At 36.0% G+C, this 20552-nt stretch overlaps 1 pseudogene; it reads left to right on the top strand.

Moving 5' to 3' along the window:
• The first annotated feature begins 1387 nt into the window (after positions 1-1387).
• Positions 1388-20552, top strand: part of LOC100619383 (glycoprotein endo-alpha-1,2-mannosidase-like) — a 39415-nt pseudogene continuing 20250 nt past the window's right edge.

Raw genomic sequence — 20552 nt, 5'->3', positions numbered from 1 at the left:
TCACTTTAGTTGTACTGTGATCAGATCAAGGGAGGGAAACAAAACTTTTATAATATCCACTGAATTGTTATTCCATTCCAGGGAGAAACTTCTATCTTCATCCATTCATGCATTTATTTAATTATTTATCTTATGATGTTGGTGTTCAGTTACTTGTGAAAAGTTAGGCATTTTTGACCTCACTATTATTTTAGATTTAGTTCTTAATGTGGTTGGATTTTTAACGTTGAATGGGTTCTTGACTCTGGACAATGTGATTTTTGCAACATATTGCAGTATAAGTAATGAGGCTCCAATATGGAGTCACTTAAGCTAAACGTTCTTAATGACTATACACATATAAGGGATGACAGCCTGCATTTTTCCAGTCCTTACTCATTTTGATCCTATGTCAAATACATAAATGGCCGGGCTTTTTATCAGATGAGGCTCCTGGTCAACCACAATGGGGGTCCTCATCTAATTTCTGGTCCTGATAGGAAATTTCTTGATCTGAATCTACTACCAATAACTGATGAGAGGAATTTCCCCCCACTTTTTGGCTCTGATTAGGAATACCTCCTCCCATTTCTAACATCAGTCTCCTGTGCTTGATTTTTTTACATATAAAATTTCCCTGCTCAGACTCTGTTCTGAGCATATATTCCCATCAAAATTTTTCTATTGTACATGTCTCTATCACATGAGTCATCCTGGTCTTATGTGGCTGAATTTCAGTCTGTATTGTCAGATAGTGTATGTGTGTGTTTGCTTTTGCTTTTACCTGCTTGCTATATCACATAATAATGAATCTCATTCTTACACTAGCTGACCAAGTTCACATTTTCTCTAAATTCTTGCCGAATCTTTTTTTTTTAAAAAACCTTATTTACCAGGATAAATTAAGGAATGATTTGATCAACTTTATCAAATTCATGATCCTCAAATTTACTTCAAGGGCTTTCCAAAGGATTCTGAAAGAGGAAGGGGGAAAATCAATAAAAATGACTCAAATTTTAGTATTAAGTACTATAAAATAAACTGATAATTAAAAAAAACTAATTCCCATTTGATGATTTGTGAAATATTTCTTTATTAAAATTTCCATTTCCATCAGATAAGCAGAGGTGGTATAATAGCAGGAAGCAAAAGAGACAATATCTCCCCTACAACAAATCTACCAAAGACAAAGAAAGAAATCTAAGTCCTAATCAAGAAATAAAAGGAAAAAAAATTATAGGGAGTTATTAATACACACTTACACACATACACACACACACACACACTTCAGCAATGATCAGTGTTGGGTTAAAGATAATAGTCTGATGGCATACTGGACCTAGTCTAGCTGGAAAAGTATTCTCTTGGATTTTTCTGTCCTGGAATTAATTGGTCATATGTTTGCATAATGCAATTGAATGAAGATGTTTTGGATCCAGCAGGGTCAAGCCTGGTGTTAGAGCAATCAAAAAACAGGAGTCAACAGTTGGCTCTATTTTTCTGAGCTCAGAACTATATACTAGTCTAAGGTCTAGTGGGGAAAATGTACTGAACCTGAGACTCCTGATGACTAATCTTCAGTACTATACTACTATATAACGGTAAAATGGGCATCTCATATCTCAAGTTGTGTACTTAGAAGGGAAGACGACAGAAGCAGAAAGTGGTTTGTGACTGACCCAGTAGCAAGATCTCACATTAAATCTCTAAGCCTGTCTGAGTCTGGAAGTTGAGCAACAAGGTCAACAACCCCAGATTAAGAGGATCTGAATTCATAGAATTTTCCAAATAGTTGATATCAGTTGAGACCAGCAATAGAACAATTGCAACCAGAGACAGTCCTACTATTGTCTTCCTAGATCAAAAGCAGGGACAGAAGCATATCCTTGATCTGAATACTCTTAAGATCTTTCAAAAACCCTGCAGTCAATTAACAAAGAAAGTAGCATCAGAAAAAGACTTGTATAAGAATATTCATAACTATACCCTTTGTGGTGGCAAAAAAATTGGAAAATGAGGGAATGCCCTCCAATTGGGGAACGGCTGAAAAAATTGTGGTATATGTTGGTGATGGAATACTATTGTGCTCAAAGAAGTAATATACTGGAGGAATTCCATGTAAACTGGAATGACCTACAGGAATTGATGCAGAGTGAAAGGAGCAGAACTAGAAGAACATTGTACACAGAGACTGACACTGTGGTACAATTGAATGTAATGGACTTCTGATTTATGAGAAAGAATACTATCCACATTCAGAGGGAACACTGTGGGAACAGAAACATAGAAGAAAAACAACTACTTGATCACATGGGTTGATGGGGATATGATTGGGGATACAGACTCTAAATGATCCATCCTAGTGCAAAGATAAAAATATGTAAATAGGTTTTGATCAAGGACACATGTAAAACCCAGTAGAATTGTGTATCGACTACAGGAGGGGTTAGGGGAGGGGGAGGGAAAAACATGACTCTTGTAACCAAGGAAAAATATTCTGAATTGACTAAATAAAATTTTAAAAGAGAAAGTAGCATCAGAATGCCAGAGAATACTAATAATGACCAAGCAAGACCTAGTAATTTCCTTTGAAAATGTTCATAGCTTGTCCCTAATATAAAATTACAATTCAGAAAGTAAGGCTAAAAGAATGAGTTAAAAACCAAACATTCCCACAATAAAGATATATTATTAATATAATAGCATATAAGACATAAACTCAGAAGAGAATAACTCCAAAACATATAGAATTAAACTCTCAAAGTAACTATAGTTTGGGTATACAAATTCCAGTGGGAATAAAGCAATAGAGGTTTTTATTAAAATATTTTGTAAATGAAAAGAAAAGTTAAAAATTGGAAGAGGAATGATAACTTTGGAGGAAAATTTGGAAGGAAAATTAACAGCTTCATCCAAAAGGTACACTATCACAAGTAGCAAATTATTTGAAAAGTAGAGTGGGATAAATAGAAGTTAATAATGCCATGCATTTACCAACAAATTCCAAAACAAAGTCAAAGGACTGAAAACAAAATAGAATGTATAAGATATCTCATCTAAAATAACTGAGCTAGAAAACAGATCAAGGAGATAATTTAGGAATCATTGTACTACCAAAAGTCACAACCAAAAAAGGAGCAAAAGAGGCTGGAGATCATATTTTAATTATCAGTATAGCAAATTGAACAGATCTTTCAGAACCAGAAAACAAAGAAACAAAGAAAGTATCTACCAGTCACCTTCTGAAAGAAACTCCAGAATAAATCTCCCAGGAACATGTGCATTTTTAAATGGCTATGAGTCCTGGAAGACTACATCTCCCAGGACCCTCTACCCCAACTTCCTCAGATACCTCCCACTTCCTTTGTGTCTGAGAAGAGATAAAAAGAAGGGAGAAACACAAGTTTTGGTGCCTTTTCTAGAGAAGAACCTTGCCCCTGGTAAGAGCCTTTGGTCCCCTCATACCTGTGGGAGATCTAATTTTTTTTCAACTTTCCAGACCTTCATTTTCAGAGCAAAAATAAATGTATCTAATGAAGTCGAGTTCAATTTTAATTTCAATTCCTAGCATAATTATAGGCTAGAAGGAAAAGCCTGGTCAATTTCATTGTGAGGCTACTAAGAACAGAAAGGGACCCACCTTCCCTTCCTTTCCTTACCTTTTTCCATCCATTTTCCCAACATCAATATTTATTTGGTGACCCAGATGGGAATTGAACCTACAAATCTCCTCAGCTTGCTGCTCTGCCTCAAGTCTTCATCAGGTAAGTAAAACAAACAAACAAACAATAACAACAACAAAAAACAGGTCCAACTTTTACCCTGATTTGGAAACTTACAGCTCCAGCGACCCTTACATCATAGAAACTCATATGAGGCAAATGCGCTCAGCTTCAATCAGTGTAATAGCTGTCCTGGTACCCATGTGGTTTAGCTGATAATGAAGAGGAATCTACTGATGAGTTGGTGCCTGTATTTTGGATAATGCTCATAAATATAATCTAAAAGTCACTTTCACATTGAACCATATAAAAGTCAAAATGATCACAGTATGTACAAAATTATCAAGAACATTATAGATAAATATGGAAGCCATCCAGCTTTTTACAGGTATAAGACTAAAACTGGCAGAGTCTTGCCCATGTTTTATGTATATGATTCCTATTTCACAAAGCTGGAAACCTGGGTCAATCTGTTAACTGCCTCAGGTCCCCTGAGTGTTCATAATACTCCCTAGGATAGATTGTTTGTTGCTCTTCTTGTAGAAGAAAGACAAAAACAGGAAATCCAGAGAAGTGGTCTTGATGGCATTTATACATACTTTGCCACAAATGGCGTTTCTTATGGCTCATCACATCACAACTGGGCAGGTATAAAAGTCTTTTGTGACAGCAACAACTTACTGTTTATCCCAAGTGTGGGACCAGGATACATAGACATCAACATACGACCGTGGAACAACCACAACACTTGGAACTGAATCAATGGGAAGTACTTTGAAACTACTTTCAATACTGCGCTTCAGGTGTGACCTGATGCTATTTCTATCACTTCTTTTAATGAATTGCATGAAGGGACTCAGATTGAAAAAGCATTTCCTGAGAGAACTAAACTCATAGCTTACTTTGATTACCAGCCTCACAAACCAGGTATTTATCTGGAACTTACTCATAAATAGTCGGAAAAATACAATAAGGAAAAAGAGCAGTGGTGTCTCCCCAAAGTTCAATACTTAGGTTTCATTTTAACTGCTGAGTCCCATCTTATTTCTCCTAAATGCATTGAAAATATTCAAAAATTAAGTGCTCTTACCAATAAAAGGCAACTGAGGGTAATTCTTGGAAAAACAGGATTTTGTCAGCAGTGGATCCCTTGCTATGAGGAAATCACTAAGCCCCTTGTATCACTTACAAAAAATTCTGTCCCTGAACCACTTAAATTGGAAACAGAACACCTGATAGTTCTTTCAAATTTAAAACAGGCTATCCTGTCTGCCCCTGCTCTAGACATCCCAGATTATGATAAGCCATTTACCTTATATGTCCATTAACATAGAGGGTGTTCTTCAGGTGTTCTGACTCAACTTTTGGGACATGCTCAAAACCCAATAGCCTATTATTTGGCTCAGTTTGATCCAGTGGCTTCAGGAGCACCACCATGCCTTAAAGGAGTAGCTTCCCTGCCTTTATTAGGGACTAAATCTGCTGACCTAGTATTAGGATGTCCTCTGATCATAATGTGCCCACATGAAGTCAAGGCATTGCTCTTAAGACATAGGACACAGGATTTACTGATCAAAGGATTATGAGATCTGAGTTAACCTTATTGAACACCGAACATATCACATTGAAATGCTGTAGATTTCTTAATCCTACAAACTTGCTCCCCAATTTGCCAACTTCTGGAGAATCTTTACTTAATTATACCTCTTTAGTGTCCATTGCTGATAAACCTCATAATGATTTACTGAACACCCCTTTGGATAATTCAGATTTAATAATATTTACAAATGATTCTTCCTTTATGAGGGATGGCAGGTACTATGCAGGAGCTGTGGTAGTTACCAAATTTGCCACTCTGTGGTCAACTTCCTTACCCTGGAATGTAAGTTCACAAGGTGCTATAATTTCAAAAATATACATCTCCTATAATCAGTGACAATCAAAAATGTCTTACAATCAGTGTCACTTAAGGATGGGTAAAATATAAAGGTTCTTACACAAGAATTTAGATGCTTTTTCTCTTACTTTAGCCACTGTCCACAGTGTGAGTGCTAATGAGATAAAAAAACAAAAATACATTTCTACCAAAAAATCACAAAATGCAAATCAAGTCAATACAGGCCATTAATACAGGTCACCAATATAGTTTTTCTATGAGATAATATAGGCACAAAGAAAATATCAAATATTAAAAACTCACAAAATACAAGTTGTTTCAGACTTCCATAAAGGCACAAATATAGATGAGTCAAATATAGGATGGCACAGATCAAGTAAGGTACAGTCAATTATTCAGTATCAACAGAAGGTACTCATTTTATGTGGGTACAATGAATCCATGAGTCCTTCTTTCTGATTTTAATAGCTGTTGGTGTAGTCAATAGGACCTGGAATGATCCATCATAAGCGGGTTCAGTCGACTCAGTAAGTTTGAAGTTCTTACTGTACATGCTCTCACCTGAGTTTAAATCATGAAGTAAGAAATCTATGGAGCCTATCTGAACCGCAGCTCCAGAGTCATGGAGTTCTCTCAGTTTTGTTTGTAATTATTTTATATATAGGACAATGGTTGTATCCCCTTCTAAAAATGAAGTATAGGCAGGTGCAAATGGTTGAGCCTGAATAGGTGGATGTCTGAATAGCATCTCAAATGGTGAGATGTGTAAATCACCTCTGTGCCGACTTCTGAGATAAAATAGGGCCAGAGGGAGAATTTCAGGTCATTTTAGATGAGTCTCTGTGCACAATTTGGCAATCATAGTTTTAAGTTCTTTATTCATTCTTTCAACTTGGCCAGAGCTTTGGGAATGATACAGCATATGAAATTTAGGAGTTTTCCCCAAACATGAATCAATTTGTGATAAGACCAAATCAGTAAAATGGGTTCCTCTATCTGAATCAATATGTGCTGGCAGACCAAAGTGAGGAATAATCTCTTTTAGAAGGACTTTGGCAACAAAAGACACTGTTGCCCAAGCAGTAGAAAAGGCTTCAGGTCACCTGGTCAGCTGATATACTATGACCAGACAAAGTTTATACTGTCCAGCTTTCAGCATAAAGATGAAGCCTTAGACTACTAAAACAACCATTAGTATTTAAATATTATGGGACTTAGTATATATATCTGATTCAAAGAAATGGGAAAACAAAAAGGAGCATAGATTTACACAGTGCCAAAGAAGTATGGATATCTATATAGTGCCACAGAAGCACAGAAGTCCTGGTTGCTGAATGGGTAAATTCATGATGTTGGACATGGATTATTTTAATTGAGCATTATTTAAAGTCCTGTTGTAATTTGGTATTTTTTCTCATTTAGAATATTTTCATATGAAATTTAGGATTGGATGTTTAAAAATTTCAACCAATAGTGATTTGGATTTTATGTGCTTTATTTTTCTGTTCTCTGAATGTTTGATAGAATTCACTTGTGAATCCGTTGGGCCTGGGGATTTTTTCTTAGGGAGTTCTTTGATGGCCTGTTGGATTTCATTTTCTGATATGGGATTATTTAATGATTCTATTTCATCTTCTGTTAGTCTAGGCAGTTTGTATTTTTGTATATATTCATCGATATCACCTAAATTGGTGTATTTATTGCCATATAATTGGGCAAGGTAATTTTTAATGATTGCCTTAATTTCTTCCTCATTGGAGGTGATGTCCAGCTTTTCATCTTTGATGCTGTTAATTTGCTTTTCTTCTTTCTGTTTTTAAATTAGATTGACCAGTACTTTGTCTATTTTGTTTGGTTTTTCAAAGTACCAGCTTCTTGTCTTATTTATTAAATCAATAGTTCTATCACTTTCGATTTTATTAATTTCTCCCTTAATTTTTAGGATTTCTAGTTTGGTTTTCTGCTGGCGGTTTTTAATTTGATCGCTTTCGAGTTTTTTTATTTGCATTTCCAATTGATTGATCTCTGCTCTCCCTTGTTTGTTAATAAATGCACTCAGGGATATGAATTTGCCTCTGAATACTGCTTTGGCTGCATCACAAAAGGTTTGAAAGGATGTCTTGCCATTGTCATTTTCCTCGATGAAATTATTAATTGTTTCTATGATTTCTTCTCTAACTAACCTATTTTGGAGTATCATATTTTAAATTTCCAATTAGTTTTTTATTTAGTTTTCCACGTTCTATTACTGATCATTCTTTTTATTGCCTTGTGATCTGAAAAGCCTGCATTTATTATTTCTGTTTTTCTGCATTTGTATGCCATGTTTCTGTGACCTAGTGTATGGTCAATCTTTGTGAATGTGCCATGTGGTGCTGAGAAGAAGGTGTATTCCTTTTTGTCCCTATTTATTTTTCTCCATATGTCTATTAATTCTAATTTTTCTAAGATTTCATTCACTTCTTTTACCTCTTTCCTTTTGATTTGATTTATCTAAATTTGATAATGGTTGGTTCAAGTCTCCCACTAATATGGTTTTACTGTTTATTTCTTCCTTCAATTCTCCTAGTTTCTCCATTAGAAATTTGAGTGCTATATTATTTGGTGCATATATGTTGATTAGTGATATTTCCTCATTATCTAAAGTCCCTTTTAACAGAATGTAATTACCTTCCCTATCCCTTTTAATCAGGTCTATTTTTGCTTTGGCTTTGTCAGATATCATGATTGCAACTTCTGCCTTCTTTCTGTCAGTTGAGGCCCAGAAGGTCTTACTCCATTCTTTAATTCTGACCTTTTGGGTGTCTGCCTGCCTCATGTGTGTTTCTTGAAGACAACATATGGTAGGGTTTTGGATTCTAATCCACTCTGTTATTCTTCTACATTTTATGGGTGAGTTCATCCCATTCACATTCAAAGTTATGATTGTCACTTGTGGACTCCCTTGCATTTTGATATTCTTCCCTAATTGTACCCTTTCTTCTTCAGCTATAACTTTTTAATCCAGTGATTTATTTCAAATCAGTCCCCCTTGTGCCCTCCCTTGATATATTTCCTTTTCTAGCCCCTCCCTTATTGTTCCCTTCCCCCCTTCTTCCTTCCCCCCCTTTTTTTTGTTCCCTTCCCCCTCCCCCCTTGGTTTTCCCTTCTCCCTACCCTTGTTGGGTAAGATAGAATTCAAGATCCCAATGGATCTGGATGTTCTTCCCTCTCAGAGTTAATTTCCCTGAGAGTAAGGTTTAAGAAAAAACTCTCTTCCTCTCCTTCTTATAGGAGTTTTCTTCCCCTCCCCTTCCCATGTGCATCTTTGTTTGAGAAAGATTATTCTATTTGGTCTTTCTTTTCCCCCTATTTACACGTTACATTTTCCCCACATATTAATATGCATAGATTGATATAAATATAGTCCTTATAGAAGAGAGTTTGCATTTTTCTCCTTTTCCCTTTCCTTCATATTTACCTTTTCAGGTATTCCATGCTCTTTGTTTTTCAATATCAAACTTTCCACAGAGCTCTGGCCTTTTCTTTGCAAAAACTTGGAAATCTTCTATTTTGTTGAATGCCCATACTTTCCCTTGGAAGTATATAGTCAGTTTTGATGGGTAGGTGATTCTTTGTTGAAGGCCCAGCTCTCTTGCCTTTCTGAAAATCATGTTCCATGCCTTACAGTCATTCAGAGTAGAACTTGCAAGGTCTTGTATGACCCTGATTGGCATTTCTTTATATCTAAATTGTCTTTTTCTGGCTTCTTTTAAGATTTTTTCTTTTGCTTGAAAGCTTTGGAATTTGGCAATTACATTCCTGGGAGTTGTCTTTTGGGGATTTAGTGTAGAGGGTGTTCTGTGAATTCTTTCAGTGCCTGTATTGCCCCCTTGTTCTAGAATCTCTGGGCTATTTTCTTTGATTATCTCTTGTATTACGATGTCAAGTTTGTTGTTTATTTCTGGCTTTTCTGGTAGTCCAATTATTCTTAAATTGTCTCTTCTCCCTCTATTTTCCAAGTCTATGATCTTGTCAGTGAGATATTTTATGTTCTTTTCTAATTTCTTAGTCTTTTGGCTTTACTTTATTAATTCTTGCTCGTTGTCTTCCAGTTGCCTGATTCTGACCTTTAAAGCCTGGTTTTCCTTTTCAGTTTGGTCAAACTGGTTTTGTAGATGCGTTAATTTCTTTTGCATTATTTCCCAATTTTCCTCCCAGAAGGCTTCCATTTTTTTTATCATTTCCAATCCAAATTCTTCATGGGTTTGTGGAGAGTTTCTGTTTCCTTTGGAAGGTTTCAGAGCATTTGATTGTGTTTCCTCTTCTATCTCCTCTGTATTTTGTATTTTTGCTCCATAAAATGTGTCCAAAGTTGCCCCCTTCTTCTTGTTTTTCATGGAGTGTTGAGGCTTTTCTGTGCTGTTTTCCATCTCTATCTGAGTGGAGAGGTCTAGCTTTTCTCATCTCTGTCTGGTGTTCAGAGACTTTAGCCCCAGGCAAATTGTCCATTCATGGGAGTTATTGCTCTCAGTTCCCTCCCGATGCTTCTTCATTGCCTTACTCCCACACTCTGAGCGTGTCTTGGCACTCCGTGAAGTATCTCAGATCCTTTGTGGACCAGAAAGGCCTGCACTCTGAGGGGGGAGGGGCTGAGGCTTCCTAGAGCTCTGAGGGATCCTGATAGGATTAACTTCAGTTGGGTTGGATTGAGTGTCTCTTAAAGTAGGGAACTTCCCTGAGACTCAGACAGAAAGATCCAGCCAGGGGGCTACAGGTTCCCCTCTGTCTCTCTCTGTTTCCCGGCTATCTGGGTGTCCCCATGACTGGCTCAGGTTGTTTTCAGGATGTTGCCTTCTGAATAGCCGGCCCTGAGGGTTACTGTTGTTTTAGAAGGGCCTGCACTCTGAGGAGGGAGGGGCCGAGGCTTCCCAGAGCTCTGAGGGCTCCTGATTAACTTCAGTTGGGTTGGATTGATTGTGTCTTAAAGCAGGGATCTTCCCTGAGACTCGGACAGAAGGATCCAGTCAGGGGTCTACAGGCTCCCCTCTGTCTCTCTCTGTTTCCTGGCTGTCTGGGTGCCCCCATGACTGGCTCAGGTTGTTTTCAGGGTGTGGCCTTCAGAATAGCTGGCCCTGGGGTCCTTTTGCTGGCTCTTAGGTTCCCGCTGCTGCCTCAGACTCAACACTTTGGGTTGGCGGGGATGGGTCCTGGGACCTTCCTTCTGCCTATCCCTTAGATCTGAGTGATCTCGGGTTCTGGCTTTTGGGGGGCCATACCTTTTGATCCAGGTCCAGGAGGAGGGTTCCCGGGATCTATCCTGTTGTTTGTTTTGAATTTCGGTGTCCTAGGAGCATATAGTTTGGGATCGGTAAGGAAAGGGTTTCTGGAGATCTGAACTTTAGCTCTCTCTAAGCCGCCATCTTGACCTGAAGTTCTATGCTTTATTTTTATGATGAATTTAATTGGCAGTGATTCATATGCCTCGTGCCTCAGACATGTCTTTCCTGTGTGATTTAATTTTTTTTTAATATCCTCCTCATACGATAAAAAAGTTTTATGTCATTTTAGGCAGAGAAGATTTATTGTCTCTCAGAATCCAGATGGAGACTGCATGGAGACCATACTATTCTAAGAGATTCTGAGAGAAAACCCAGATGCACAAAAATTGACCTTAGGGTGTTAAAAATTTTACTTGTGTTGTTAAAACTTCATTTGTTTTGTAAAAAAAACTCATGAAGAAGGAGTCTACCCCCTGATTTCTTTATAAAAAATTGCCAAATATTTAAATTTATTTTGTTGTAAAAATTGTTTCCCTTTCCCCCTTCTATTGATGTATATTTTATTGTGATTATAAATTTATTTGTGTTTGTTTTGATCCATTGGGGAGACTAGTATACCAAAGGATCACAGAGGGTAATGTGCATTTTGAAATGACTCTGAGCCCTAGGAGACTACATCTCTCAGGACCCACTACCCCAACTTCTTCAGACACCTCCCACTTCCTTTGTGGGAGGTGTCTGAGAAGAAGTCTGGCTCAATTTTAATTTAAATCCCTAGCATAATTATAGGCTAGAAAGAAGAGCCTGGTCAATTTCATTATGAGGCTACCAGGAGCAGAAAAGGACCCCCAGCTACATTCCCTTTCTTTCCCTATCTTTTTCCTTCCATTTTCCCAACATCAACAGACTTCATAACCAAAATTATCAGCTTCTACTACTTTTGATATTATAACCATTCAAAAAGAAAAGTTGAAGTAGTAAGAATTTATAGACACACATGATTTAGAAGCTAGCACTGCTAAAAAGAGCAGAGATCATTTTGGAATATGATATTTCCAAAATGCAAAAGACAAAGGCTTACCACCAAGAATATCATGTGAGGACATAAAAGTATTATTTTATAGGATATGAGAGTAGATAGGTCAAGACTTTTCATGAAATGGAGGCTACCAATGCTACTAAACATTCCAAATGTAAAGATTGGAGTTATACAAAAATTTTGGAATACAAACTTTGCATTTAATATAAATATTGATCAAGAATTTTGAGGACTTACACTAGGATGAGGTGTTTAGATTCTGAGGCAGATGATAGCATTGCCTCCTAAGAACCATAACATCTAGAAACATAGAGGGGGTAAGACACAGAATATTGAAATGGTTTTATTAGATGCTGATGAACTTGGAGAAGAAAAGGAAAATGAATTGCAAAATGATTAGAAAGAAAGGGGAAGGAAGGAGAGGAAATATCCAAAATTCTTGTTGGTGGCTTGTTCAATGTGGGACTGTGTTTTGTGAGCATATTTGCTTCAAAAGTTCTATTTTTTCATTTGTTTTTATTTTTACCACTAAATAAATAAAGTAATTTTAATGGAAAAAAATAAAATAAAACTTATTTTAGACAAGAAAAATACCTTTTCAAAAGAACAGTTGAATAATGCATATGCATACACATATATGTATATTCCATGAACATGCTTGTCATATTGATGAAGACATAGAGTGCAATTATTTGAAAGTGAATAGTGTTTGACCTGATTTATTAAATACCTGCATCAAAGCTTACTTCAGATGTTTACAAACTGTACAGACACATTTTCCAAGAATGCCTTCACTGATTTATAGCTGGGATATGATTGCTATTGGTATAGGGATTTCTCACATAAATATTTTGATGTATAAAGTTATATATTGAGGAAAATTAATGTAAAATTATATTATTTATTACTAATATTCCTATGTGAAATCAATTCTTTTCCAGAAGTCCTTTGGCTTTCCAAGGTCAGACTGAAAAAGTCCATTTCTAATCTAACTAGGTGGAAGCTTCTATCTTTTGTGAAGACTTTTGAAAGTAGGGTGGGTTTGCATTTCCCTTTATTGGGTAAAAATCCACCTCCTTATTGACTAATAGGGGAGTAGTTGAAATCTCTAAGTCTACCCACTCTTCCCAAATATCCACTAATTGAGACTTCTAGTGGAGATCTAAAGCATAAACTATCAGGTCAATACAAAGAAGACATACCTCCTTATAAAAGATAGAGGGAGAGCTCACTGAGCATCTTTTCTGTGTAAGAGCCAAAAAGGAAATGCCCCTTTTGTTAGTAGACTATATTGCTTATTAATTAAGGATGTTTTCTCCAAGAAATGACCTCATATTATTTGTTACTTAAAATTCTGGAACCTACAGTATCATATAAATTCTATGAGTTCAATTAAATACATATAGACACATGATCCCCCTTCTCTCCTCTAATACTTGGCACTATAGTACATGCCATTATCATCTCATGCTTAGAATATTGCAATAGCCTGATAGTGGGTCTGCTTTCCTCCCCACTGCAATCCATCTTGCATTCCATCAGGAAATTGATTTTCTTAATGTTCAGTTCTGATCATTTTATGCCCTCCTCCCTCCCACTCCTCCACAGTTCCACTTAAGAAACTCTAGCAACTTCCTATTGCCTAAAGGAAGAAACACAGAAGTCTATGCTTGTCATTCAAAACCCTTAATAGCTTAGCCCACTTCTTAACATCTTATTCTGCAAAACATGTACACTTTGATTCAGTAACACTGGTCTTCTGACTATTCCACAAATGAGGCACTCCTTTTTTTTTTCTCACTCAGTATTTTCTTTGACTGTCCTCCATGCCTGGAATGCTCTTCCTTTTCCCTTTCCTCTACCAGTGTCCTAGGCTTCCTTGAAGTCTGAACTAAAATCCTACTATCTATACTAGGAAGCTTTCCCAACCCTTTTCCATTCCAGTACTCTGTTATTACTTGTTTTTCCTGTATAGGGTTTGTTTTGTACAGACTTGTTTGCTATTGTCCTCGCCCCCACCTTATTTATCGTTTTTGTTGTTGTTGTTGTTGTTGTTGTTGTTGTTGTTGTTGTTTCTTTGAGTTTATTTATTTATTTTTCTTTTCTGTTGCTGTGCCAGATTATTATCCTGGTGAGGAGATGAGGGAGATTACTTAAGTAACCCCTAAGGATCATTAGGCTCTCAGCATTCATTTTTGGTAAACTCAATTCATTTCAACAAGCATAATGCATTTTCTTGTGCTACATTCTGGAACTGCAAAGCATAAAATGAAAAACAATGACTTTTAAGGAGTTTATATTCTATAAGGTCAAGGCTTTAATCTTTTTGTTGTCATGGATGCCATTGACTTATGTTGAAACCTATGGTCATCTTCTTAATAAATAGATAGATAAATATATAGGTTTACAAAAGAAATAAATTACATTATGTTTATATGAATATATGCATTGTATATATCCATATATGAATAATTAATCTATTTGTACATATGCACATATGTATTTCTTTCACAGACTTCACATTAAGAATCCCTACAAAGGAATTAACAGAATATAAGACATATGTAGAAATGTAATTACAACACAATTTGAGAGGGGAAAAATAAAACACATGCAATCAAATGAATACAGCTGTGTCAATGAAAATTATGAAGTCAAATACATTTTTAATTCCATTTTTATTATGAACATAAAAATCTTGATGAAATATAAATATTTTAATAGACAAAGAAGAAAAGAAAATGAGCCTTTCAGTCTTGAAAACTATTTGTAAGTTCATAGTGAAGTTTAAAATTCCTTCCACTTCTCAGATTTCTTTTTATACTTTCTACTAGTATTGGAAGCAATTACATGTCAAAAATCATGTTATGTAGATCTCAGTTTCTGAAAAAGTAGTTATTAACCTATTCTGTAAGTCCCCTCTACTCTCATAAGAGTAGATTAAATGTGGATAGAATGCATTAATGATCCTAGCATGGGCAAAACATGACAAATTAATGTATGGTCTAACTTTCTGAAGAAGAAATAAATGCTATAAAAGTTGATACTCAGATACCTTTTAATGAGGTTACCTAGGCTCCCAAATATTTAACTAGAAGATCATGATTTCTCCCATTTCCCATCAAGCTATAAAGATTTTTGACTATCTGTCGCTGCTAGACCTATAGTCTTAAGTCAAAAGGGACATTTAAACACACTTATGACAATGATCACCAGGTTGGCTACACATTGGAAGCTCTTGGGACAAAAAATATACTTGATGATCCTCTTATAAATCATCATTTACATCACTGAAGAAGAAGAAAATCATAGTTCTTTGGTATATTGAGGTAAATATGATTCACCATAAAGAGTAACCTTATATAAATGTTAGTTTTTTCTCAAGTTGTAACTCAAAGAGTAACATTTATAAAACTTATTGAAAATTGAGGCTTCTAAATCTAATTTCATTTCAAGTTGGAATTAGAACATAAATGAGCAGAATTGCATAAAACATATTATTCAAAAATTGAGAATAGTGTTTTAAAAATAGACTAATTAGAATCTTGTGGGAATAAGAAGAGGATATTAATGTATTACAGACTTTAAGTAGGAAGCTAAATGTATGTGTTCTTCCAGTTATAATTCCAGCTCCCCTCTACCATTTGGTGAAACTTTTTTTAAACTCCTGACAATTAGTCTCTTTCTGGCTATCTTCACAAAAATATAATGTTGCTCATCACTAAATCTAATTGATGAATGTATGTTTTTTCCCTTGTATTCAAACAAATAATGATGAAATAGAGGCATCCAATCCTGACACCTTCAAAAGATTTAGGAGAGAAAGAGATGAAATCATATCAATGAATTAAAAATATAAAGAGATTATTTTTATGGTTCTTTGGAAGCCTTTGCTCCCTTAAACTTCATGAAGTTGTCTGTACTTTGAACCTGCACTTTATCCCTACAAACTCTCATCATTTTCACCAATTAAGGCACTCTCTCTCTAACTTTCCAAATTTTTAAACTATCTTGTTTTGGGTTACTAATAATGAGCTGCTTCTTCTCTTTGTGAAGGCTATCCTTTAGATCCCTTTTATTCCATCAACTCTTATATTCTTCCCCACAGTGTCACTTTAATCATTGACTCTCTCTCTAATCTTCAACTCCTGATTATATACTGGTTCCTTCTCTATTGCCTTCAAACAAGCTCAAACTTCACTAAGGCCTATAATTCACTCAAACTATCAATCTAAAATTTCTCCTCCCTTTCTTAGCTAAAAGACTAGAAAGACAAAAGAGAAACAAAAAAGTGTATGAAATCAACTTCTCTATTTGTCTCCTCAATCCTATAATCTGGCTTCCAAATAAAATTAGTCTAATATTAGCAATGATCTTTTACTTGGAAAATTTTGGTCTTTTCTCAGTTCTCACATTTAAAAAAAAATTCTATTCAAATCGATTCACCATATTTTTATTGTCTAGATACTTTTTTCTTCTTTTCTTTTGGCTTTCAGGGTACTCATTTCTCCTGATTCTTCACCTACCTATCTGACCACTCCTCAGTCTCTTTTTCTTATTCACCAGCTATATTATGCCACAAAACAGTATGTGTTCCAAAATGTTATGCCTTGGACTGTCTTTTCTTTTCCTTTTACATGCTATCAGTGACCTCATTCAGTGAAATGGGTTTAATTATCATCTCAGTAATGATAATTATATGATCTCTATATCCAATCCAGCCTTTTTGAGATTCAGTTCACTTTCACCAAAGGTCTTATATATCAGATTCACCATGTCCATTATAGTGCCAATATCCTATTCCCATCTCAGGCCCAGATGACTCCTTTCCCCTCTTCCTTATTTTTTTGTGGGAGGCATCAAAAGTTTTCTAATTTCTCTGATTTGTAATTTAGGAATTATTCTCAATTCTTTCCTCCCCTATTACCCACATATCCAGGCAGAGGCCCAATCTTACTAGGAGTACTTCCCCACCATATTTCACATGTGCCTACTGATTTCTGTTGACAAAGAAACCTCATTAGTTTAATCCTCATCTCATCTTATACTTATGAAGGCAACAAACTCAAGCTTCTTCCTGAAACAAACACTTTAAAAAAATCATATTCTTCTGGCAAGGTCTAGAAATCTCTCAATAATATAATTTCAAAGAAACCAAAATGATGTGTACTCCAAAGCGTTCTGAAAAAACTCATGAAAGGTTTACAGAGGTTATCACTTGTTGGCAATGTTAAATTGTATACAGAATCTATATTAAAGATGTCATGGCTAGAAAAAAATAAGCCATTTATGTTTTCTGAGAAGTAATGGAATGTATATCCATTTCAATAATCCTAAAGGAAGAAGATGGGGAGAAATTATTTTAGAAGACATAAAAAATGTGGGAAACTGTGTGGCTCAGTGGATTGAGAGTCAGGCCCAAAGACAAGAGGTCCTGGGTTCAAATCTGACCTCAGACACTTCCTAGCTATGTGACCCTGGGCAAGTCACTTAACTCCCATTGCCTAGTCATTACCACTCTTCTTCCTTAGAACCAATACCCAATATAAATTCTAAGACAGGAGGTTAAAAAAAAAAAAGAAGACATAAGACAAATAAATTCAAAGCATTGAAAAGGTATGAATATGTTGTGCTCTGCACAACAGGAGGAGTGCCCACATCAGTGGAAGCAAAGGTCCATGGAATGAAAAAGTAACCTTTAAAAATTCTCACTTAAAAGTTTTGTTGTTCTTCAATCATGGAAGATAAAGAGGGTGCTGAGTGCAGAGCTGTACAAAAACTATAAATTTTCACTCAGCAAATATCTAAAAGAGAAATATTTCCTTTCTGACAAAGTTATAAGGTGAGAATGAAAGTTTTTCACTATTTCATAAATCTGAGATAGCAGAACATTCCTTTCCATCAATGAAGAAAACATTTTGGTATTATCACTCACTTTCTTGATATATATATATATATACCACAAAAAAACTAAGGGTTGAAACATCCCCCTCCACTTTTACTCAAGCAATTAAAAATAAAAGAAAATTGTATTTTCTCTTGTATTATCCACTCAGTACAGGGTAAAATTATTCTAATAATATCTTTAGTTCTTCATTACTCTTTTTGAAATTGGTGAGCTCAGCTGGAATATTGCAATTTTTAAAAGATAACAATGTTATAGGTTATAATGATAAATATAAGTAATATAAAAATAAACCTTGAATCTCCTTTGTATAAGGTTTCAGAAGCATTTTGTGTACAGTGATTTACCAAAAACAAAAACAAAAACAAAAACAAAAACGGGCATGTTTCCTCTGAGAATTTTACAACAAAACTCAGAACTAAGTCACACAGAGTTAAGCATGCTAGGATGAAATAAGTCACAAAATAGAAGTATATACAATGTGACATTTTTATTCATTGCAAATGTGTGTGAAAAATCCTCTGCCCCTTTATATGAAGACTAGATTTTAATGTTAGCAGTAGTTTTAAGTTAATCATAATTATAATTCTCTGATAGTTAAATAATGTTAGCATAAGTGATACTTTTAGAAGGCTTTTTGTGGTTATTTTAGTATAAGTTTTAAGGTTTTGAATTAAGTAAATAGCTGCTTTAGCAGAGGTAATCATTGTTAGCATAGGCCTCAGTTTGGGGCCTTAGACTTCAAAATTATTATATCATGCACCCTCAGGAATCATGGTTTTAAACTTGTGACTTGACCTTCTTTAGCATAGAAGCTTTTGCCTCAGTTAGAAGCCTGGTGATACCCTTTCACCTTTGTATACACCCTAGTACATATGATCAGGATTTTGCCCTGCTTTGGTGCCTGGCACCTCCTCCTTATATAAATATATATGTGTGTGTGTGTGTGTGTGTGTGTGTGTGTGTGTGTGTGTGTGTGTACACACATATATATATATATACATATATAATATTGTTATAAGGAAAACTTAGAATCTAGATGTTTTTTTTTAATTTTTATGTATTTATTTATTGAGTCAATTTAGAACATTATTACTTGGTTACAAGAATCATATTCTTTCCCTCCCCTTTCCCCCACCCTTCCCATAGCTGACGCACAATTCCAGTGGCTATTACTTGTGTCCTTGATCAGAACCTATTTCCATGCTGTTGTTTGCACTAGGATGTTCATTTAGAGTCTATATCCTCAACCATATCCCTTCATTCCATGTATTCAAGCAGTTGTTTTTCTTCTGTGTTTCTACTCCCACAGGTTTTCCTCTGAATGTGGACAATGTTTTTGTTTGTTTGTTTGTTTGTTTGTTTGTTTTTTTCTCCTAGATCCTTCCAAGTTGTTCGGATTCCTGGACTGCCACTAATGGAGAAGTCCATTACATTCAATTGTACCACAGTGTATCAGTCTCTGTGTACAATGTTCTCTGGTTCTGCTCCTCTCACTCTGCATCACTTCCTGGAGGTCGTTCCAGTCTCCATGGAATTCCTCCATTTTATTATTCCTTTTAGCACAATAGTATTCCATCACCAACATATACCAGAGTTTGTTCAGCCATTCCCCAATTGATGGGCATCCCCTCATTTTCCAATTTTTGGCCACCACAAAGAGCGCAGCCATGAATATTCTTGTACAAGTATTTTTCCTTATTATCTCTTTGGGATACAAACCCAGCAGTGCTATGGCTGGATCAAAGGGCAGACAGTCTTTTATCGCCCTTTGGGCATAGTTCCAAATTGCCCTCCAGAATGGTTGGATCAGTTCACAACTCCACCAGCAATGCATTAATGTCCCCACTTTGCCACATCCCCTCCAGCATTCATTACTTTCCTTTGCTGTCATGTTAGCCAATCTGCTAGGTGTGAGGTGATACCTCAGAGTTGTTTTGATTTGCATCTCTCTGATTATAAGAGATTTAGAGCACTTTTTAATGTGTGTATTAATAGTTTTGATTTCCTTAACTGAAAATTGCCTATTCATGTCCATTGCCCATTAATCAATTGCAGAATAGCTTGAATCACCCTCTCTCTCCCTCTCTCTCCCTCCTTCTCTCTCTCTCTCTCTCTCTCTGTCTCTCTCTGTCTCTGTCTCTGTCTCTTTCTCTCTGTCTCTCTCTGTCTCTCTCTCTCTCTCTCTCTGTCTCTGTCTCTCTCTGTCTCTGTCTCTCTCTGTCTCTCTCTCTCTCTCTCTCTCTCTCTCTCTCTCTCTCTCTGGAGATATCTTGAGAGTGTGGCTGCTTTTCCTTAGTGGCTGATCCTGTCCTTCTTGCTTCCTGTCCTGCTTGCTGTCTTGTGTGCTGTATTTCATTGGAACAGAACCTGGTGATCCTGACCAACTGTCTGCAGTGATTGTGAAACCACATCTAGGTCTATTTTAGATCCTAGACCTTCCCTGAGGCCTATCAAGTTTATGCAGATCAGTCCCTTAATACCACCTAAGGGGGGGGTTTAGTGGTAGTTTAGCAATAACAGGGACTGGGGAGTTTCTAGGAAGTGAGGAAAGCATTAGTGTATAACAGCAATCTCTGTGAAGAGACATTAGATTCCTGGGACCTTTAGTTAGAGGGGTTTAGCATCAGGGTTATCCCATACCCTTTTACCTTATTCTCTTTAATTAAACCTACTTTCCCATTTTACTGAGTGGTCTGTGTATGATCTCAGTCTACATCTTAGAGGCTCTGCCTGGTCAGAGTATCTG

This window comes from Monodelphis domestica, chromosome 4 (genome assembly GCF_027887165.1).
Source record: "Monodelphis domestica isolate mMonDom1 chromosome 4, mMonDom1.pri, whole genome shotgun sequence".
Taxonomy (NCBI): domain Eukaryota; kingdom Metazoa; phylum Chordata; class Mammalia; order Didelphimorphia; family Didelphidae; genus Monodelphis; species Monodelphis domestica.
Note: the sequence above shows the minus strand (reverse complement) of the source record. Positions and strands in the feature narration are given on the sequence as shown.